Source organism: Rattus norvegicus, chromosome 9, assembly GCF_021556685.1.
Source record: "Rattus norvegicus strain SHRSP/BbbUtx chromosome 9, alternate assembly SHRSP_T2T, whole genome shotgun sequence".
In the NCBI taxonomy this organism is placed as follows: Eukaryota; Metazoa; Chordata; class Mammalia; order Rodentia; family Muridae; genus Rattus; species Rattus norvegicus.
Genome location: NC_141542.1, coordinates 60,745,818 through 60,770,138, shown reverse-complemented (window position 1 = coordinate 60,770,138; position 24,321 = coordinate 60,745,818). Strand labels below are relative to the sequence as shown.

At 42.2% G+C, this 24,321-nt stretch overlaps 1 pseudogene; it reads left to right on the top strand.

Moving 5' to 3' along the window:
• The first annotated feature begins 15,054 nt into the window (after positions 1–15,054).
• Positions 15,055–15,208, top strand: LOC120094961 (U2 spliceosomal RNA; annotated as a pseudogene).
• The last annotated feature ends 9,113 nt before the right edge of the window (positions 15,209–24,321 follow it).

The window sequence follows — 24,321 nt, the reverse complement described above, 5'->3', positions numbered from 1 at the left end:
AGTTTCCATTTCTACCTGAAATTTCTCTAGCTGCACTGCCAACTCTGCAACCCTGTCAGAAATGAGAGAGTAGAGTGACCCTTTTATTTTGCCATTTCAGCCAATTTGTTGTTGTTGTTTGTTTATTTGTTTGTTTGTTTCTCAGGTCTCTTCATTTCCATCCACAATTGTTTCAACTGCTCAGCCATTCTTTCAAACTTATTTGAAACAGAATATATGAAGAAGAAGAAATCCAGAAATTCCCTCTGGGAAAAAAGAGGGGATATCCCAGCAATATCAGACACGATAAATTTTTTGTTGGCCTCTAAAAAAATCCATTCCTTCATTTCTTTCCATTTTTCTCTATCGCATTTGAAATCAAATTTTCTAGTTTTTCTTTATGAAGCTCCATGTTGTAGTTGGTCTTTACTACTTTGTGGATTCTTTTTCCCACCCTTTATCCTTCCAATTTTACCCCTCTAACACTAGGAGAGAAACAAGGATAGAGGGGAGAGAGGAATTAGGCAAACTTCCCTGAATCTGATTTCTTTCCTTTTGTTTCTTCTTTGACCACTGCTACTAACAAACCGAAACCAATCTACCTAAGTGATCAACAACCACACACACCTCTCAAGACCCTAGAGTTTATATAAGTTCCTAAAATCTCGAGTGTCACACAATCACAGAAATTATCTGCCACTGGTAAAACCATGCCTCTGCTAGAGCACAAGGCAAATCATAGTCAGCTGCTGTGGGCAATCTGAAGCAACCTCACATCCCATATCTGGAAGTAACATGAAAGCACATCCTTATAATATTTCTGTGTCTTTAAAAGAAACCTAAATGCCAGAATTCTCACTACGGGTGTGTGTGTGTGTGTGTGTGTGTGTGTGTGTGTGTGTGTGTGTGTGCGTGTGCGTGCTCTCACGTGTGTATTGATTTTATACTCTATACTTGCTGAAACTTTTATCACTTCTAAGAATTTTCTGTCAGTATTTAGAGTCTCTTAAGTTTAGGATCATAACATTTGTACATAGGGATAATTTGGCTTATTATTAAGGGATGCTGAATTTTGTTAAAGGCCATTTCCTTATCTATTGAGATGATTATTTATTGAGCATTTTTGTATTGTGATCATCAGGGAAATTGTCCTATAATTTTGTTTCTTTGTTGTGTCCTTATCCTGATTTTGTGTCAGGGTAAATTCTGATTTTGTAAAATGAGTTTGGTAGGTATGTTACTAACTTGTCTCACTGCTATGACAAAGTATCTGGAAAAACAACATAACACAAAGTCCCTCATGAAGAGGAGATTGACGCAGTTGTTCACATTGTCTCTAGAGGCAGATCAGAGAGTAATGAACAATGGTGATCAGCTATTCATTTATGCTAGGACTCTGGCCATGGAACTTGCCACCCATGCTTAGTGACCACTCAGCTCAAGTGACCAAATCTAGAAACTCACAGATATGTCCAAAGGTTTTTTATTTTCATGGAGATTCTAAATCCTATGAAGATGTCAATCAAGATTAGGTGCCTCCCTTGGTCCTGTGAAGGCTCAATGCCCCACTGTAGGGGAATGCTAGGGAGGGAGGGAGTAGGTGGGTGAATGGATAGAAATCATCCACATAGAAGCAGGGAGAGGGGGTATGGAATAGGAGGTTGCCTGAGAGAAACCAGGAAAGGGGATAACATTTGAAATGTAAATAAAGGAAATATCCAATAAAAGAAAAACGATTAGGTGCCTCAGATTTTCTTCAATTTTCACTGAAGGAATAGTTTGAAGATAGTTGGACCATTTTTCTTTAACAGTCTCGGAAAATTCAGCAGTGAACCCACTCTGACCCCAAGCTTTTTACACATGAGATACAGTTCCCTACTGCTCCAATCTCACTTTTTGTAATAGATTTATCCATTTTCATAGATCATATATGTCCAAAAATCTACTCATTTCTTTTAGTTTTTTAACTTATTAGAACATAGTTTTTTTTTCAGAGTATGCACTAATGACACTCAGAATTTTATTGATAGCTGTTGTAATACCTTCTTTTTCATCTCCAATTTTTGTTAATTCTGGTCCACTCTGACCTTCTTTTGGTTAAAGGTTTGTTAACCTCATTTATTGTCTTAAAGAGCAAACCTTTTCTTTCATTGATTCTTCTCTTCTTTTCATTCCATTTAATTACCTTCTGCCCCGATCTTTATTATTTATTTTCATCTATTGACTTTTGGTTTGGCTTTGTCTTATTTATCTAAGACCTTGAGGTGCATAATTATTTAAGTTTTCTCTGACTTTTTTTTAAACATAGACATTTGTAGCTATAAACTTTTCTCTGGTGATTACTTTCATTATATCCTGCAGGACTTTGTGTCTTGTGTTTTCATTTTTATTTGATTATAAATTTTAAAAAGTTTGCTCCTGATTTCTTCGTTCAATGGCGTACATATATTTCAGTCTCCGTGAGTTTGTGTACTTCACTGAGGGTAGTACACTTCTTAGGTAGGGACTTTTGGGCTATGTAAGGAAGATAGCTGTATGAGATGATGAGAGCCAGCCAGTGAGCAGCACTCCTGTATAGGATCTTTTCCAAGCACTGCCTTAACTATTTTAATTGGCTTCCTTCAGTAATGTACTGTACTGTACTGTACTGTACTGTATGTAAGATAAAATGAACTCTTTCCTCCCCAAGCTGTTTTTGTTCAGAGTGATTTATCACAGCAACAGGAACACTCGCTAGAACATTGTTACCCTTTCTAAAACTGTCATTGTTTGGTTGCCACTGAAATTCCAGTGCCTTTTGAACAGTATGTCCTCAGAGAATGGCTGTTCTTTCTGAAGATTACTATAGTCAGTGAACAGGTGTCCTCTGCTGTCTTCCACTACCTGAAAATACCATTGTTTTCATAGAACATATCATCCAACATTTTCTTATTGAATTTTACTGTTGTTGCTGTTGTTCATAGGATCCAGAATGTTGATGAAAGATAATCATTATTACTACCAATGTCTTTCGCTTCTTTTAAGAAAACAGAAATCTTGCTCGAATTACCCTAGATGCACAGAACGCATGAAACTCAAGAAGGATGACCAAAATTCGAATGCTTCACTCCTTCTTTAAAAGGGGAACAAGAATACCATTGGGAGGGAAGAGGGAGGCAAAGTGTAGAACAGAGGCAGAAGGAACACCCATTCAGAACCTGCCCCACATGTGACCCATATATATACAGCCACCCAATTAGACAAGATGGATGAAGCAAAGAAGTGCAGGCTGACAGGAACCGGATGTAGATCTCTCCTGAGAGACACAGCCAGAATACAGCAAATACATAGGCGAATGCCAGCAGCAAACCACTGAACTGAGAACAGGACCCCCCATTGAAGGAATCAGAGAAAGGACTGAAAGAGCTTGAAGGGGTTTGAGACCCCATATGAACAACAATGCCAACCAACCAGAGATTCTAGGAACTAAGCCACTACCCAAAGACATGGACTGACCCTGGGCTCCAACTGCATAGGTAGCAATGAATAGCCTAGTAAGAGCACCAGTGGAAGGGGAAGCCCTTGGTCCTGCCAAGACTGAACCCCTAGTGAACATGATTGTTGGGGGGAGGGCGGTAACAGGAAGAGGATGGGGAGGGGAACACCCATAGAGAAGGGGAGGGGGAGGGGGAGGGGTTAGGGGGATGTTGGCCCAGAAACTGGGAAAGGGAATAACAATTGAAATGTAAATAAGGAATACCCAAGTTAATAAAGATGGAGGAGAAAAAAAAAAGAAAACAGATATCTTCCTGGTAAGGAACAAAACAAGTTTCAGGACAATGTAGGCTAACAGAATGAGCAGACCAGATAGTGCGAGAGGTCTGACACAAGGCTAAGGGTCAGACACAAGGTAGTACTGGAAGACAAAGCATTACAAAACACAGTCAGAGACAATCCAGGAGCTACTGTTGCCTTTCCCTCCTTGTTTATGGATATCAAATGGACCTTCACCACATATAACTGGAATGGCTTTATGAGCCTTTTTGACATTGGAAATTACCCAACAAACACAGTGTTTTGACATATAAGCACTGAAAGGCTGGTCAGTATGGGATATTTGATTTGACTATATCTCAAGTGGGCAAATAGCACATTTACACTAACTGTATCAAGTGGGTTTTATAGAGATTGAAAGAGCAAATTATTAATTTTAACAATACAGTAGAGTCATCCGTGACACTTTCAAAACTTACCAATGCTGCCTACTCTCTCCTAAAAGAAACCAAGTCAGAATCTCTGAAATTGGGGGGAGGGTGGGGAGGGGAACACCCATAAGGAAGGGGAGGGGGGAGGGGGATGTTTGCCCGGAAACCGGGAAAGGGAATAACACTCGAAATGTATATAAGAAATACTCAAATTAATAATAAAAAAAAAAGAATCTCTGAAATCAGCCCTGCGTTTTTTCATCTGGGCCCTTTTTGCTCCATGCAGTGACACTCCCCAGACAGGCAACACAGAGGGACATGGAGCTGAAAGGAGGCACTTGAGCTGCCCCCAAGTAGAATTGAGATTGACTCCATGTCAACCTCTCCCTCCAGCTCTAGATCAAACAAGAGGACCAGAATAATGCCTGGAAAGAGACACACTTACTGGAACCTATAAAGTTTATTGCTGGAAGCAAATGTTGGTGAAAAGCGGACCTTCTTCTGATTCACTTCCTTGATGAGATGTAGCAGTACACAATAGTTTCTGATTGACATGAAGCTCGGCAACCAGCTTCTCTCTTGGTGGGACTATTGATTTATTGTATTCCTTTATATCTCTGAGTGTGAAGGTACATCCTAAAGAGAACTCTTGTTCTAAAACTCTTACAGTTTTAGAGAGATGAGAATCATCCTTTTGCAATGATGTAATACCCTAAACTTTATGTTCACCCAGAGAAAACTGTGGTGATAGCTTTAATTACAAATGTTTGACAATTAAAATCCATCACCCAACACATGGTGTGTACAGATCTGATGGCAGGAGAACTATTTTAGAAGCAGATTTTTTTCTCTTCAAAAACTGAACAACTTAATTCTTCAGATTGGTTGAAGGTTCCTGGCTTCCAGAAGAGAGAATACTTGGAACTATTGTAATGAGGTCTTGAGATGAGTTTGGGTGAATTAATTCAATTCCGTATGAAGATTCATGCTTCTGTGTTCTTTTCCCAGAAGCCAAACTTTACTCTGCACCTTGGTCACATCCTAAACTATGAACTTAGTAGCTATATCCACTGTTGGTGGTGGTCTCGCTAGGATCTGGAATGTGTCCTAAAGACTGTTATGCTGAAGGCTTGGTCCCAATGTTGTGGCACTCTCAGAAGGTGGTGAAATCTTTGAGAGGTAGGGCCTAGTAGAAGAAAGTCAGATCCTCAACAGTGTACCCTTGAAGGGGATGTTGGGAGCTTACCTCTACACTCTCTTTTTTTTCTGAGTCACCATGAAGTAAACATACCCCTCTACCACCTGTCACTCTCATGATGTACTGTACCATATCTCTTAATGATGGAGCCTTGCAACTTTGCCCTGAAAACTTTATGAGCCAAAATAAGGCTTTTATCTGGTGAGCTGTTTGTCTCAGATATGTCAATCAGAGCAGAAAAAGCCACCTAACATAGATGCACCTGTAGATGTCTGATAAACATTTCTTTGTGGAAAAATGACCTGGGGCATGGTGCTTGCAGAATGTCAACATTCCCTCCATAGATAATGTGACTTCAACTACCAAACTGAGGTCCACAACACAGCTCCTTGTATTCCTCTTTATGAACACAGAGGTACAGGTAGTCATGAAATAAAAGGAGAGAGCAAATTCTGACTATGAATAATCTCTACTTTTAATCTGATTATTTAACTTAGAGTTATATGTTTAGTTTTCAACAAGCCTCACTTCTAAGAACAGTTTTGAGTAACCTTTGGCTGCAAACACAGAGCATTCCCACACTTTTGTTACTCATTACACAGTTTTCTGTTCTTAAAACAGAGTACCAGATCCCAGGTAATGCCTACTCATAGGCTTATTTTGACTCATTTATCTAGAAAATGAAAATTCTACAACTCTGGTCTGTATCAATTCCGTTTCTGGTGAAGGTGTCCAGTTGCCTTGTGCTGGGACAGTTAAAATAGGAGATGGTATTAAGCTGCCAGACACTAGGTTTTACTGAACTCCCATGATAGCTTACCCATTCCACTATTCATGTGGATTCAACTTTATCACCCTATCACATGCAGTAAACCTCCACTTCCAACTTGCTGCATTGAGGAAAAACAGTCCTTAACCTGGAGCTTTGGAAAATGCACCCAGACCGTGCACTACACAGTTTATGTTAGGATTTACATAGGTCTTATAAAGATGTAGTGACATGCGTGTACCATTTGAGTGTCACAGTATGTTCACTTCCTAAAAGTCACCTGTGCTCTGACTATTCCCCTCTTCCCCCTCCCTACCCCTGGAAATCACTGAATCAACTACTTCTATAATTTTCTTTTTTCTTTTTTTCAGAATGGTATGTAATTGTGAGTTGGTAGCCTTTTCTGGTTGACTTCTTTCACTTAGTGATGTGGCTAAGATTTCTTCAGGTTTTTCTTTTAAATGGCTTGATAACTCCTTTCTCACTGCTGCTATATAATATCTTGATTTTTGGATGTATTAAGTTCCATTAGCTAAGCATTAGCTGCTCCTGCAAGGCCACTTTGGTTGCTTCCAGGTTTCGGCTCCTATGAACAAGGCTGCTATAAACACCGGCGTGTAGGTTTTTGTGCAGGCATAAGTTTTAAGTACTTTGAATAGTAAAGTATGTGATTTAATTTAACCTGTGGTTAAGAATGTTCTTGGAAAATTCCTAGAAATTTAAGAACAGCTCTCACAGGCCACTGTGAGGAAGCTTGTCACACTGCTGTATTAAAGTTTTTCCTTCAAACGGTTTTGGAAACCAAATCTCTGCCTTTGGGGTGTCTATGTCTTTATAGTACTGGTATTGTCTTTTTAGATGTTGCTTTTGTATGTCTGTATGCATATTTTCGCAAGATCATAAAATAAAAATAGACAGCAAGTCGTCAGTTTTCTCACAAAGCCAAGCTACTCCCGTGTCAGCTGTTTGCTCCCTCCAGAGCATCATGAGAAGATTCCTCTAGTGATCAGTTGGCAAACGTGTTTACTGTCAGGGACCGCAATGGTGGCCCAGGGATTCCAGCACCAGCCACTCCTCTAGTCCACTTCACACACAAGTTCTATGCTTTTCTGCTTGATGAATCAGACTTTATCCGAAGAATTTCTTTGATTGTAAAGATCTTTAAATCATGACCAATGTCCAAATCCAAAGTATTAAGGAAGGAAGGAGATGAGGCATCACACTGCTCTCTAGGTCATTGGTCACTCTCAAGATATGAAATGAGTTTGGAGAGAAAATGCCTCTGAGATGTCCATGGGCAGGGAAGATGATGAGCAAACCCAATTATCACTCAGACACAGGAGCTGTGTATGTTGTTACAGTTGCGTATGGAACCATTTATACTCATCCCCAGAACTTCCACTATATCTGTGAAATTGTGAAAGAGATAGGTGAGATCCACTTTTGGCTTTCTCTGACTTAATCAGCTCTTCCTGGAAGCAAAACTGGTTTCAATGAATCCTTTATAACAAAGACTTACAATTAAAGTCATGGCTAAACATTTGTGGTCCCCAATAGGGATACTCTCACAATGAAGTGATCACTTAATGATGCCTCTCTCAGAATTTATTCCTGTTCTGGGATTAGATATGAAGTGTATATGTACAGGCTGCCTGAAAAAAAGATAAGCCTCCAATATGATACTATACATTTCACTGTATGGTGCAGGGGGGTTAGTATAATATTGGAGGCTTATCTGTCCCTTGCTTGTGAGACTTGGCATGTGTGCACACTCATGCACACTAAATGCATGCATGCATACATGCATATATATATATATCATACAAACAGACATATTTTTTGAAGAGGCAATTTTAAAAAAATGTGGCAGTGTTTTACATCTCAGCCTTACAAGTGTGTCCCAGAGAAACTTGGCCAGGTTGGCCTGGAACTCACAGAGATCCTCCTGCCTTACATCCTAGTGCTGGATTTAAAGGGGTGCACTGCCATAATATCTGGCAGTTATTGTATTTTAGGATATCACATTGGACTAACTATATACAGTTTGAATATTTGTTTGAAATATTCCATGGGGTCATCTTGCCATGAACAGAAGGAACAGCATGTTTTCATCAGATCTCATTGGTGATTTGAGGACAGATCTGTCTGAGACTGGAATCATCAACCAGTTGTAAAGGATTTATGATGGTTAGTGATCTCCAACAGTTAGATTCTAAAGAATTTGGAATAGCAAAATCCCAACTTTATTCTCTTAAGTGAAGTAAGAAAGATAATTCAGCACAAGTTTACTTCTGCGTGGAGTCTACAGACATCATTGATCTTCTGGAAGCTGAGACTCAAGCAGTGGTTCCCAAGGCTGGGGCCAGTAGTGGGGAGGCAAGAATAGGAAAGAGTGAATCATGGCTATGTAGCTGTAGTTGAATGGAAGAAACAAATCCTAGTATTCTATTATGCCATGGGGTGCCAGTAGGTAAGCACAATATATTGTGTATATTCAAGAAGTGAAGAAGGGTGTGTGTGCAGTGTTAAGGATTGAACCCAGCACCTTATACATGCCAAGAAAGTACTCTACCATTGACACACACACACACCTCTCCTTTCAGTCTTTATCTCAATACTTGTACTCATTGAGTCACCCAGAGAGGCCTCATTAACCTCCCAAGTTTGCATCACAAAATTTGGCTCAGAAGAGAAAAGTTGAATTTTTCTCAACACAAAGAGATGGGTGTGAGGGAGATAACATGTGGTGGTTTGAATATGCTTGGCCCACAGGAAGTGGCATTAAGATCTGTGACTTTATTGGAGGAAGTGTAGCCTTGTTAGAGGAAGTGTATCACTGCAGAGGTGGGGATTTTAGTTCTCATATATATGCTTCAGTTTGGTTGGTGAGGAAGTCTCTGTCCTCCTGGTTGCCTGTAGAAGACAGTCTTCTCCTGACTGCCTTCAGATCAAGATGTAGAAATCTCAGCTTGTTCTCTAGCACCATATCTGCCCACAGGTTGCCATGTTCTCTGCCATGAGGGTAATGGACTGAACCTCTGAAACTGTAAGCCAGATCCAATTAAATGTTTTCCCTAACCCTAACCCTAACCCTAACCCTAACCCTAACCCTAACCCTAACCCTAACCCTAACCCTAACCCTATGACTTCCCCATGGGGTGCTCACACTTCACTGATGCCTGAAGTCACTGGGTTATTCAGGTGGTAGCTTTGACCCTAATGGCAGCCCAGCACTTATCACACTCTGGCTCTGACTGAGGTCCTAGAAGACAGATGTGGCGTCTTAGGATGGCTCTCACTCTTCACAGATTTGTTTTCGTTACATTCCCAGAAGCACAAATAAATGCTAACAATGAACTGACCAAGGCTGGTCATAATCATATAGACATATATATATATATATATATATATTGCTTTGGTCATAATCATATAGACATATATATATATATGTTTAATTTTTCTTTTTCAATCATGAGAGGTTCCCTTGATGACTCTGTCATGCTATTTTTTAATCTAATTTTACTTCATTATATATGTTGTTCATTTCTCACAGGAGGAAACATACATATTCTGATGCATACAGGCAGGGCAAGAAGAATGACATCATTAGGCTCCAAGCTCAAGTAGGCTACTCCATACTTTGTGTGGGTTTATTTTGTTTGAGCTTCTGGATCCTTCCTGGAGGGCAAGCCTTTAACTTAACAGTGAGTAGAGTTGGGGAGGGCCCCTGCAAGGGGACTGGAAGTTCCATTGTAGAAAATAGGGAGGCAGGAAAAAGAATCTGCTTCTTGACTTGTGGGTGTGTGTGCTACATCGACAGATGGTTTTGTCTCTTCTTCTTCTAAATAAGATTGAATAAGAAGATAATGAAGTAAATTATAATCTATGCAAGAAAAGCTCTTTGGGGTTTGAGCAAGTCCTAAAGGATCATCTATTGAAGTTTTTGCCAAGAAGGTGGGATTGCACCTGAAACTGTCTTTCCATAAAGTTGCCCTACCTACAACTTCCCCTTAGCTTACCACACCCATCCATGAGGGCATGTGAACCCATCATGTTCTCAGCTGATGGCAAGGGCAAAGGTTTGGGCCCCATCTACCTGGGCCTCTGCAAGACCAGCTCTGGTCTGCTGACAGGCTCCCTTTTGAAACTTAATGCAGGCCTGGCTTAGGGCGAAATTGTAGGCTAGGCAGTCTGGTTCCATAGCATCTTCCTCTTCTACATTATCAACACTGTGCCTTGGCTGTCACCAGATTCCAGATGCCCCCTGACCCTACATTCCTTGCCTTATCAACAGTTTCATTCTTAGTTCCAGCAGTTTCCTTCCTAGTTCCGGGAACTGCTGCCCCAGAGCTGCCCTGCCCTTCTACCTTCCTAACGCAGCTCTCCCAACACTGACTGAGCTGAGTCCTTGGTGGCAGCCAGTGACTTCCCCATGGGGTGCTCACACTTCACTGATGCCTGAAGTCACTGGGTTATTCAGGTGGTAGCTTTGACCCTAATGGCAGCCCAGCACTTATCACACTCTGGCTCTGACTGAGGTCCTAGAAGACAGATGTGGCGTCTTAGGATGGCTCTCACTCTTCACAGATTTGTTTTCGTTACATTCCCAGAAGCACAAATAAATGCTAACAATGAACTGACCAAGGCTGACTGTCACAGGGATACTCACAGTCACCACCATCCTCCATGGCTGTTCTCATAGGACACCCTGGAATAGGGCCTGGGATTTGTAGGGGAGCTCAGAAAACAAGTGCTCCTCATGGCCAGCTGTATGACACTGACCTGGAGGGGTCACACCCCTTTTCCCCTTGCTTGGCTTGGCCCTGGTTTTGGTATTGGTAGACAGTGTTCCTGGGACTCAGATTCTTTCTTCTTTGTCATGTTTTCTTTTTAGTTTCACCCACTTTAAATTTTTTTCTAGGCTGCTTCTCAACGAAGATGACATTAAGGACTCATGTCACAAGCTAATATTCCCAGGAGAAGAGCCTTGCAGCTGCTGTTCATTCTTCCCCTGACCCTGACCTAACCCAGAAGCTTCTCTGGATAGGCCTTTTGTCCTGGTATAGCCAGATGTCCTGGAAATGTGCCCTTCCCTACATAACACTCCTATATGCAAGATGACCTTCAACTTGCTCTGCTGCATGGTCACCTGATTGGTGGCCACCTTTGCCCATAGCTGCAGGCTGAGATCAAACAAAGTGTTCTAAGTGAATCAAGTCCAATCAAGTCTTGCCTCTCTCCTCCCCAGCTTGTGGAACCTATGTGCAGTAGAAAGTAACAGTCAAATACAATGGTCTGGATGTCAAGTATCCCCAGAGGTTTGCATGCCTGTGGCTTGGTCCCTGGTATGATAGGAGGTGGTGTGGCCATTAAGAAGTGAAGCCTAGTGAGGGGGGAGCATTATTCTCAGAAGAGATAAACATGCTCTTATGAAACTTGGTTGCCTCAAATGGGAAGAGCTATGAAAGAGCAAACCCTACTCCTGAATTTCTCTGTCTCTGTATTTCCCTTTGAAATATATTCCTGCCACAGTGCCATCTGTCAAAATGTGACCAAGCCCAGGGAGCCATCACTAGAGGTTGAATAGATGAAGCCACCTAAGTCCAGCCTTGCAGCCTTCAAAACTATTTGTATAATTATCATTATTATTGGTGCATAATACATGTTGTAAAGGCTTGCATGTTTCGAGGTACATATGTGGAGGACAGAGGACAGTGTTTAGGAACATCCCCCCCCCTCCTTTCAATGTGATCTAAGACCCAGGAATCAAACTCAGGCTACATGCTTATTCAACAAAGACCTTTACTCATTGAGCCAACTCATCTGTCCTAGACTTCTTTATTGTTTAATGCATTGTGCAGTCTCTAGTATTTTGTTTTAGCAACAGAAAACAGAACAACATATAAAGACAATACTAGTGGAAACTCAAAACAGCCCAAGTTCAGGAGGTCACAAAACATCTTGGGAAGAATGATAGTTGGGCCACTTCCTCTACAAAGATGACAGTGTACTCCATGGATGTTGATATAAACTGGCTGGTAACCCCATAAATTATACCTGGCTCGCCCAAACACAGCCCCTGTTCCTGACCATCAAGTATACTCTGAGCTCATCTGGAAAATAGTATTCTCTTCCTTCTGAGCTGTGTAATTTTCTTTAGAAAAACTGACTTCACGAAAATAAGATAGGAGTCTTTGTAGTCTTTATTTTAGAAGCCACCAGAATAATAATAGCAGAGCATCCGGGAACCGTTCAGAGGAGTGTCTGTGAGTAGTAATTAAAGTGGCTAACTCCCTTGCCAAGGACAGCTTCTCCTCATAGATAAAACTCCTGGTTCAGTCTTGGCTGTGTACTCTGTGACTTCTGCAACACCAAGGAGGTCTGTGGAATTTTCAGGGTGTGAAACAGCATGCACCATGAACTTGAAAATTGAATTTTGTCATGTATTTATGCCACAACCCACTCTCCTGGGCTTCCTAGCCCTAGAAAGAAGAGCCCCTGGGGTAGTCAGATAAGTGCTCAGTGCGAGAGTAAATCACAAGTACCATAAACCAAGGCTCCTAGTCTCTTCTCAGACTGCTTTGTAGAGGGTTTATCTTTGCTCGGTCCACATATTAGCTCCACAGACAAACTTGTTCTATTCACAAGGTCCCCAAGGCGTTTGGAGGAGGTTTAGTATTATCCTGAGCCTTGGACGATGTCACAGATGAGCTCTAAGCAGGGCCAATCTTATTGGCTTGGCTCCGATCATAACCCAGAGCCTCTTGGTCTCATATTTTTTTCTGTGTGTATCCTTTATGTACTATCCCCTCAGCTCAAGCCTGCCTCTTCCTTCAAGTTCAAGTTCAAATTCACTGTCTCACTGAAACCTTTATTGCTACAGGCAGAAACAAGCCGATCATACCTCACAGATGCGTGATAGTTCAAAGCTGCTGAATCCTAGAGTGTGGGACTTGAAAGTCTTCAAAGCCACTACACTTTATATGTTTCATTTTTTTAAGATTTATTTATTTACTTACTCATTTATTATATATAAGTACACTGTCACTGTCTTCAGACACACCAGAAGAGGGAATGGGATCCCATTACAGACCACCATGTGGTTGCTGGGAATTGAACTCAGGACCTCTGGAAGAGCAGTCAGTGCTCTTAACCACTGAGCCATCTCTTCAGCCCACCACTACACTTTAATTTTACAGGTCTAGAGGCTGAGCAAGCATGTGAGATGCCACTGTGGTGCCTGGGCAAGAAAGACATCTGACGTTTCAATTCTAAATGGACATCTGTGTCACCATTACTACCAGCTCCCACCCAAGGCTCAGGGAACATCTTGAAAGACTTTAAAATCCAGAGGCTGGAAAAGACGGCTGTGAGTCAGTGTCTTTTACACGTCACTGCTGCCACCAAGATCTCAAAGCAGCCACAGCTGTCCACCCATGACCTACACAAGATCCAGCTAGTCAGCATTCTAAGCTTGGAGACAGGAGGTGCTCTTGGGGCCCTCACTCAACTGAGGAGCTGTTGGCAGGTGATGCTCATGGGAAGAAGGAAAATTATTATATTTTTTAGGGCTGTAGCTCCTTGTAAGTTGCCCATGCTTGGGTGGATGGCTTCATACCCATAGGCATTCAGGCAACACGAATTAGACTTGGTGGGTTTATTTTTTAGGGGATTTTTACATCATCAGTGTAAACAATTAAACTCCAAGTTGATTTTATTTACTTTGCCTCACAATTTTCAAATTGAAAGTGCACTGTTTAATAACATTGACTTAGAGAAATTTCCTAGTGTGTGAGTACTTATAGAGTTGATCAACAGCTTGTTGTGATGTCTACTACAGTCGGGAAAGAAGAATTTACTTGAAAAAAAAATCTAAAACCAAGAGTAAAATTGTTTCCTTTAAGGCTTTTGTTAGAAAACAATCTTCTTTTTTTCTGATTTAATTCTGGTATAATAAAGAGCCTCATTTCAAGTCCCAAACAAATTAACCTGTGTTAAAAAACAAAAGCATAGTTACTCGTGCTGTTTGCAAAATAATGTTTAGACACTTAGTTGTACCTTGAATTTATTTTTAAATACAATAAAAAGAAAAAATATATGAAGTTAGGAAGGGGACGTGACCAATGTATATATAGATATACAAGATATATGAAATTGTTAAAAAATAAAAATATAATACAGTAGAAGTACTAGAATAAACTTTCACGAAGTCATTGTTTTTAATAGCTGAGTAGTACTCCACTGTGTAAATGTACCACATTTTTTGTCTCCCCTGAAGGACCATCCTTAATTGACTATCAGTTAAGGAAAGGCTGCACAGACATGCTCGCAGGCCAATCTGATCAAGGCAATCATTGAGCTGAGTTTCCCTCATTCAGGTAACTCTAGGTTTATGCTCAGGTGACAGCTGAAACTAGCTTTGACAGTGCCAAAGAGTCAGACTCCTGCCAGCTTACTCTAGGCAGGCTCCGCTCCACGTGGTTTGGTGGGTAATGGACACTTCCATGGTCACACGACCACTTTGACATCATTGGTGGCAGACTTTCTACTCCTAGCTCCAAGCTTTTAGAGACCTTTCATAGCGTCTTCATGCAAAGTGGTTCTGGGGCCAGCAGGCAAGGCCACTCCGCCTTCCCTCTGACGCTTAGTCCTGACCTCTTACATGATCACATAAACCATGTTAAGTTTTACCTTACAAGCTTCTAAAGCAGTGATTCTTAACTTGTGGGACATGATCCCTCTGGGGTTTGAATGACCCTTTCACAGGAGTCACATATCGAATATCCTGCATATTAGATATTTATATTATAATTCATGAGAGTAGTAAAGTTACAGTTATTAAGTAACAAAATAATTTCATGGTTGGGGTCACCACAGCATGAGGAACTTTATTAAGGACTGCAGTATTAGGAATGTTGAGAACCATCGCTTCTCGGCCTTTTGGCTAAGATCAAGTGTAGGAATGTTGAGAACCAATGTTTTAAAGTGAACTGTTCACATCTTATATCCTATTCTATGGCTTCATAAGAAGTACAGATTGAATGTCCTCTTAAAACTCACATTGTCATTTAATTACCATTCTGACAGTACTGGGAGGCGGGTCTCTGAAATTGTGAGGGTCTGTCCCTTATAAGTGGTTTGATGCCATTATCATTATCCTCAGAGTGTTTTTTTTTTTTTTTTTTTTTTTTTTTTTTTTTTTACAAGCGAATAGGTTCTTGTCCCTCCTGCCCTCTTGGTCTTCCTTGCTTGCTCTTGCTCTCTGTCTGTTATACATTCATTTGCCTTCTGTCTTGTGACAGAGCACAGAGTGCTCTCCAGTTGTGGTTATGCCCATGGACTTCATAGCTCCCATACTATTTGCCAAATAATTTATTTTTTATAAATTTCTCTGTCTGTGGCAGAAAACAGCCTATGGCAAGTAATTAGTGTAGGACTTTCTGTGCATGTATGCAGTAGGGAGATGTTGTTGTGTAGCTCTTGCCTTCTGTCTTTTGGTTAGAAGAGAAAGGGAGGAGGGGGAAGAGGGAAGGGAAGGGGAGGGAGAGATAGTGAAAAAGATAATGAGGTTTCTCTGTCTGGGAGAGACAGGCAAGGACACACACAACCAGAGGAAGGGTAAAGAGACAGCAGCGTGGAGGGAAACGGACAGGGAACAGAATTGGCTCCCTTTCATGCCAGGCTGGCATCCTGCCTATCCAAGTCTGTGTAGCAGAAGCAACCATTATTGAAGACAAGTCGTCTCTGAACACTGGGTTGGGGAGATCACCAGCTTTAAGAACTACCTCTCCTTCTCTCTCATCATCCAGGCTGAGCAAAGACATTGAACCCTCATGCTGATGGACCCAGAGGTTCTAACCACCTGCACCTCCTCAGTTATATGAAACAGCCCAATGCCTGACCCAGCTTGAGAGTCTGTCAAGGTAGGAAGGGACTCCACGGAGATACCCCATGCCTCCTCACTTTGTTCTGACAAAGGTAGCATGGCCCTTTGGCAATGATGGCCACATTTCTATTTGGGGGCTGCCATGTCAGTCGCCATGTCAAGTCAGAATGCCACATGGTGCTGGGGACATTTCTTCTGAGACTCATCATCTACCAGAATTTTCAGCTGGCTCCTCATCACGGTGATTTCTCCTTTCTTTGTCTCTGTTCAAAATTGAGTCATTTGTGTGCCTACTCTAGGCTCTTGTTCCATGTGGGGTAGGATTGAACAGGTCAACAGGGAGGCCACCCTGCTAGTGGTCTTTCACTGACTCCCCAGTCCCTGCACCAGCTAGACCCTCAAAGGCAGTTGCAGAAGAATGGCTTCCTAGAGAAATAGCACGGAGGTGGGAGGGGGGAGCTGCTGTCTGTGGTAAAGTAGTTCTCCACCTGAAACACTAGGGAGTTATATTTATGTCTCAAAAAAATTTTTAACACCAAATATGTGCTTTTGAAGTCTAGAGAGGCAGGTAGCTCAGAGATTTTTTTTAAGCCTTCTTATTTGATCCGCCTACTTTTGGACTCACACTTAGGACAAGCAAGCAAGCTTGTACATTCTTATCTCCATTTGATAAGGCAGAATCCCCATGAAGGGTCTCGAGAGATTCGGGTAAAGGGTAACTCTTGAGAATACCCCTGACTGTGAGGAGGGAATGTGAGTAGCAGTCCCCAGTGTGTCAAACGGTGTCAGTTATCGACCCTCATAGCTTAGAGAATAAAGATGTGGGTCAATTCAGCAAGCCTAGTAATATGCTCGCAGGCGTATGATGGAGGATATCGAGTTGACCTCCACCTAAGGTCAGCCTAAACTACCTTGCCCCACCTTTTCTTATATCTACCCAGAGTTTTAGTTAATTATTAAAAATAAGAAACTCATACTACCCTTACAGAGGATTCAAGTTCAGTTCCCATCGCCCCTGTGTGGCAGGCAGTTCAAAACTGCCTGCAACTCCAACTTTAAGGAGTCCAGTTTCCTCTTTTGGCCTTCACAGGTGCCCATCCAAACACACACACACACACACACACACACACACACACACACACACACACACACACACGTGTACTTATATAAACACAATGGAAAATAAAAGGAAATCTTAAAAAATAGAAAATATATTGGTATAGTTCAAAAACCAAAGGATATTGCAGAATAAGTTCCATGTCTCCTACCTTGAGGCAAATAATATTTTCTATTTCAGGAATATTCTGAAGGACCAGTGAGTGCAGCAAAGGTTCTGTGCAAATACTCAAATACTCCTGCTACCTTGGGTCTTAGAGAGAATTTTATCTTAGGGCATCAAAATTTTGTCATTTAAAATTTTATCTCTATCATTCGTCTGTCTTCTGTCTGTCTGTCTATCTTCTTCATCATCATTATTTATCAATCTAGCATCTACTTGTCTATAGTGTATTGTATGGGCAGGTGTGTGAGTCCCAGAGTACAAGGTGACATCTTAGGCCAACTCTCAGGAGTCAGTTTTCTCGTGCCACCTTGTGAATACAGAGATGGAGCTCAGGTTGTAAGTGGCTCCTCCCCCTGAACTCTCTCTCCAGCTCCAGCCATTTTAATAGCTGCATGTTAATCCTTAGTGTAGTGATACCATTGGGCGTGTTCACACATGTGTGCAGGTAGATTCCTAGGAGCCAACCACACTTCGAGGGGGCTTAGCATGTGTAAGCTGAGAGCCTTCAGCAGCAGGATTTGTGGTTATATTTAATATCTGTACCTCCGACTCCCCAGGGTCTTCACACCCTCAGTGTCTGAGCTACTTTGTATCTTTGCGTCACCCTACTAGGATGCAATGGTTTCAGTATCCAAGTAGGAGACCTCAGAAGGGTGGCCATGGGGGCTGGAGTCCATTTCCCAGCTTTGTCACAAACACTTTTCATGTGTGTTTAAAGTGTGCACCACAGCCAAGCATGTTGGCACATGTCTGTCATTCTAACGTTTAGAAAGGCGAGGTATGAGGTGAGTCCAAAGATGTTCTAATGACCCAGGAAGTTAATATGTTCATGCACAGTAAACACCAATATGTGATATGCCAGATGTGAAGTGTTGACAAGTTTTCTTTTTCCAAATAAGTTAAAACAATGTTCTTCCTATCATCAAAGAAGGATGGTTCTTTCCCTAAAGTTATTACCATGTCATAAAATTACACAAAGGCATATGAAATGAGACCCTATGGAAAGATTTAACCTGCAGACAGCTTCATTGCTGAAACAGTGCTTTGGCATAAAGAAGACTTAAAGCAGAATTGCTGACATTAACTTTGTTGTCATGTCAAACGCCATTATTATGAGATGCAAGTGAATTTAGTACACCATGAAAATTCCATTGAGAATAAGGCAAGAGTGGTGTCAAGCAGGAAGGTGTGTGTTTATTTTTAGTGCTAGTGACAGCTTTCATCTGTGAGTCTCATAAATATTCACCTGTTATCTGGATTTCTCTCCAAGACAGCTGTCTATATCATTATCCTCCTCTTATAGAATTGGCTGTCAGAAGTCACCCTAGACTCCTGCCCCTAGAGATTTTCTGCTGAAATGAATCAGCCCCCATGGAAATGGTCTTCAACACCTCGGCAACTATCTTTCTCACCTGAGACTTTGTGGAACTCTGGGAGGTGCTGACATATTTTCTCCTCCCCTCTTTCTCTTTGTGTTGCTGACTCTGATGCCAATCATCCAACACCTTACCCATTCCTCCCTTCTTTTTTTTTTTTTTATTAACTTGAGTATTTCTTATTTACATTTCGAGTGTTATTCCCTTTCCCAGTTTCCAGGCAAACATCCCCCTAGTCCCTCCCCCTCCCTTTCTTTACGGGTGTTCCCCTCCCCATCCTCCCCCCATTGCCGCCCTCCCCCCAACAAACATGTTCACTGGGGGTTCAGTCTTAGCAGGACCAAGGGCTTCCCCTTCCACTGGTGATCTTACTAGAATATTCATTGCTACCTATGAAGTCAGAGTCTAGGGTCAGTCCATGTATAGTCTTTAGGTAGTGGCTTAGTCCCTGGAAGCTCTGGTTGCTTGGCATTGTTGTTCATATGGGGTCTCGAGCTCCTTCAAGCTCTTCCAGTTCTTTCTCTGATTCCTTCAACGGGGGTCCTATTCTCAGTTCAGTGGTTTGCTGCTGACATTTGCCTCTGTATTTGTTGTATTCTTGCTGTGTCTCTCAGGAGAGATCTACATGCGGTTCCTGTCTGCCTGCACTTCTTTGCTTCATCCATCTTGTCTAATTGGATGGCTGTATATGTATGGGCCACATGTGGGGCAAGCTCTGAATGGGTGTTCCTTCTGTGTCTGTTTTAATCTTTGCCTCTCTATTCCCTGCCAAGGGTATTCTTGTTCCCCTTTTAAAGAAGGAGTGAAGCATTCACATTTTGATCATCCGTCTTGAGTTTCATTTGTTCTAGGCATCTAGGGTAATTCAAGCATCTGGGCTAATAGCCACTTATCAATGAGTGCATACCATGTGTGTTTTTCTGTGATTGGGTTACCTCACTCACCATTCCTCCCTTCTTATTTGTTATTTTTGTTACTTTGGGCTCCTATAACAAAATACCATAGACAGGCTGACTTAAATGACAAACATACCTCACACTTACAAAAGCCCAATCCAAAGGCCCTGACCGGTTCAAGATTTGGTGAGAGTAAATTGTCATATCTTTGAATGGTAGAGACCACAGAGACAGAATATACACTCTTTGTGTCCCATAAAGGCACTAAACATGACATAGACTCCATGCCCATGATTAAATGATCTCCTCAATTCCTCACCTCTTAAGTCATAATTTGTGCACAGAGCTTTGGTGGAAACAGAGTCTACAGTGCAGGTAAATATTGGCTTGCACTGTAGAAGCTATGAACGCTAGCTGGTCACTTCCCAGACTATTTTGTAGCTAAGCCATGGGAATTAGGGAAAGGGGTAGAAGGAGGGGAAGGGGGGAGGGAGGAGGGAGAAAGAGAGGGAGAGAAAGGAAGGAAAGAAAAAGGAAAGAAGCAAGAAAGAAACAAAGTAAAAGAAAATACAACAAAACCCAAGAAAAACAAATAGAATAAACTTTATTGTTTTCTGGTGGATTTCTATGAAGATATTGCCTGGAGCAAAGGAAGTCATCTTGTTTCTTTGGGTCAGGAGAAGGAAGGGTGAAAAAGGACAAAGAGAAAGTTTACAAGTGTCATGGTGATCCAGAGTTTTTGTTATGTGAGTTGATCAGGGTCCTCATCATGTAGGACCCTGGAAATCATTAAAATTGTTACTATCTTTAATGTGTATGGTTGCGTTGCATGTATGTATATCTGTGCACACATGCATGGCTGTTGCCCATGGAGACCAGAAGAGGACATCAGATCCTCTAGGACTGGAGTTGCAGATAATTGTGAGTGGGTCATGTAAGTGCTGGAAATTGAACATTGATCCTCTGGAAGAGCAGCCAGTGCTCTTAACCACTGAGCTGCCTCTCCAGTCCCCAATACTCAGGAAATTTACCATGCTGCCTTTTGTGGTTATGAAAGAACATTATGACGAGAAACAATTTATAGGAGAAAGCATTTATTTTGTTTACGGTTTCAATGGGAAAGTGCACAATCTGGAGAAGACATAGTGGCTGCAACAGGAGGCTGGCAGATCACATTTCCATGCACATCTGGGAAGCAGAGAGAGGAAGCTGGAAGGGGAATGAGGTCTTAAACTCTCAATCCTACCCCCAGTGGCCTAGTGCCTCCAGCAAGGCTTTTCATCCATGACCTCCCCAAATAACACTACCAACTGTGAGGCACACCATTATTCAAATGAACACACTGCTAATGACAAAAATCATACAAAATGATTAGACTTGGTATCCAAACCCATCGCAGGGCTCCATCCAGAGATGACTTCTGAAGAGGTTGGTGTACTTCCTGTAGGGTAGGGCATTTTCCTAAATAATGGTTGGATTGCAAACAGTAATCAGTGATAAAAGTTCTTCTTCCATACTGAAAAAACTGTCCCTTTATGTTCCTTGGCCTTATGTGTTAAAAAACAAAATAACAAACAAACAAACACCCTTCAGCTTTCCCCCAAAACAAAGCACTACATAGGAATCCACTAATTGACCCATTATTTCCTTTATCCAGTTTGCAGAAAATGCCAATAATACTCTTGGCTGTGTTCCAAGCACCGGAGGCAGGGATGAGTAAGTCAGCCCTGTTGTTGCCCTCAGAGTATCAGGCGACAGTAGAGGACATAGCTAGAAAACAGACTCTGGGGCCTAGGACAGCAGCTCATTCAGTGAAGAGTTTGCTTCACAGCATGAAGACCTAAAAATCCTGGCAAGGTAGAACTTAATCTGAGACCCCAGTGGTGGCGGTAGAGTGGGGTAGAGACAGCTTAATCCTGGGGACTCGCTGGATGGCTGGTCTAGAGTGAACTCCACCTTCAGTGAGAGTTCCTGTCGCAAATCATAAGGTGAGAAGTGTCAGAGGGAGAAGCCTGATCTAGACTACACAGACACACATGGGCTCAGTTAGGGTCGTGGCACACAACGTTTACAGAAGAAAATTTCCCTAAGCAATTCCAGGGGATGTTGGATGTGCTTAAAGGAAAAAACCAAGTATGGTGACTAGTATCCATGAGAAAGTGTTGCCGTCTGACTTGGATGTGGTTTCTACACCCCTCTGTTGGAAGTCCAGTGTGTTTTCAGATGGAATTAAGGTCTAAGGCTTCAGTTAATTCTCATAATTCCGGTTGTTATAACAGCACGAGCCTATCCTTGAATGTGCCTGATTCCCTGTCACCTTTATGATATGATCCTGCCTTCCTTCATGACATCAGCATGATATGAGGCAGCCAGGACCCCCTCCCCAGAGCCAGTACTGCGCCGTTTGGTCTTTAGCCTCCAGAATGTCAGTAAGATAAGTTTCCTTTCTTTAATTATTACTTTACCTTAGGCATTTTGTTCCATTTGGAAAAAGACTAAAGCATCGCCCTTGGTTGTAAAGGTGTAGAGGGAAGGAACCTCGTTACTGCAGCCTAGAGCGAGCTTGAGAGGAGACAAAAATGAGCAAGACTGGAGAACTCAGCCACAGCCACTTTATCTTCCTTCCCCTCTGAATTTAAGCCCTAGACCAGAATGAAGTAGCCAATGAGGTTTCAAGTCCTGAGGCCTAAGGCTGGAAAGCAGGAAATGGGGGCGTGGTTTAGGAACCGAAGGAGAAAGCAGGCCAGAAACAATTGGTTTGCTATTGTAGCTCTTTTTCCAGTCAATACTAACTATAATAACTGTTTCAGTTTTGAAGTGAGCAGTCTTCAGCGTTTTCGCTTTTTAGACAGCCTTCTTTCAAGCTTTTTTTAGACACACAGGAGCATTAAGAGCCATCTGAATCTTCTCAAATAAGGAGCTGCACATACATCAGTTCTGAGTTAATTAAAAACACACAGCTTTCCGTGTGTGCTGCAAGCTCAAGGGGAAAGTGGTGAGGATTGAAGAGATTCCCCCAGGCGTGTGTGTGTGTGTGTGTGTGTGTGTGTGTGTGTGTGTGTGTGTGTGTGCGCGTGCGTGTGCGGAATTGTGCACGGCTTCTCAGTAAGGCTGGGGAAAGAGAGAAAGAACGATTCATATTGCTTCTCAGAGCAGGAGCAGGATGCCCTCGACAACGGTGAACCTCACTTAAGAACCTGAGATCAAAACCAGGGGAATAAAATAGCTCGACTTTGAATGAACTCTCTCCTCTCTTTAATCAAATGTGTAATTAGTTCTCTTCTACGTGGGCTGGTCTCCGGATCTCATTCATTCTAATCACTGCCCTTACTCCGGCAGACACTAGAAATATACTCTTAAGGCGCTTCTCTCTCATTCTTAAAGCAGCGCTGCACAGTACGACTGGAGAGTGTCTTGGGATGAAGTCTGTGCACCACTGGGAGGAGAGGTGTGTCTGTGTGTCTGTCAGTCACATACCACTGTTCTCCTCTGAATGTCCTTCCCTACTGTATGGGCTCACTGCCTTGTGAGCTCTGCTCCATTTTCTAATTCCTTTATTTTCCTATCAAATCATATATGCACATATCTTAAAGTCAGACTGTTCCAAGGGGCTTCTTATGAAACACAGAAGCACTTCTGGAGCATTTCCCAGTCCCCACAGATGACTCACAAGCCCCAGGGGCAACAGGGTACGTAGTCTCTGCTCACTGCTTATATCTGCAGGCATCCTGAACTCACTTACCTTCCTTCCGTCTTCTGTGTGTGGCACTGAGAATTGACTTCCCTTTAGGAAAGAGAAAAAAACTCCGGTTCCATCTGCCTTGCTGTCCACGCCATGCCTACTTCATTCAGATCCATTCTCCAACTTCTCACCCTTCCCAAAGCAAGATAGTTGTTATTTAATTCCATTGATGTATACTTAGAAATACAAACACAGTTCTGGTTTGTTACATGATTATGGTTGTAAGTGCTGTTCACAGACAAATCACTAAGTGCCCTGGCCACTTTTTATTTCTCACAAGATACATTTTTCCTCTCTTCCTTGCAAAACATTTTGTTTTCCCAGCAATGGGTGACTGCCCTCCCACCCCACCTGCTGTCTGCAGATCAGAACATAAAACTCCCAGCTACCGCTCCATGCCTGTCTGCCGCCAACCTTCCTGCCACGATGATAATGGTCTAGCCTTCTGAAACTGTAAGCTAGCCCCATTTAAATGCTTTCTTTTATAAGTTGTCTTGAACATGCTGTCTGTTCACAGTCATAGAACAGTGACTAAGTCATCTCTTCTTGATGGAAAGCTCTTAAAATCCTACATATCCTGACACGTCTGCCTTCTGCCTCACACTTATTTGGGCTCAGAACTCCAGTGGAAAAATCACTTATGTCATTCTCTCTGTTCTCAGGTGGTGGCCTGACTGTCTTCTACATGCTAATGATCCACGGTTGTGCTTATCTCTGAAGGGGTTTAGGTCATCTCTATGTCCCAGAGTTCTAAAATTTTGCGATGATTGTAAATTGCTTTCTGGGGCAGGGTGTAGAGTAAACGGGTCAAATTAAGAAAACAGCCTCATGCTTGTGGACTGGAACCTCGCATAACTGGCTCGTGAGAGGTTTTATCCATCAGTGGATGGAGGCAGATACTGAGACCCACAGCCAAACATCAGGTGGAGCCCGGGGAATCTTGTGGACAAGTCGGAGATAGAAGTCAGAGGGGTCAAGGACAGCACAAGAAGACCCACAGAGTCAACTA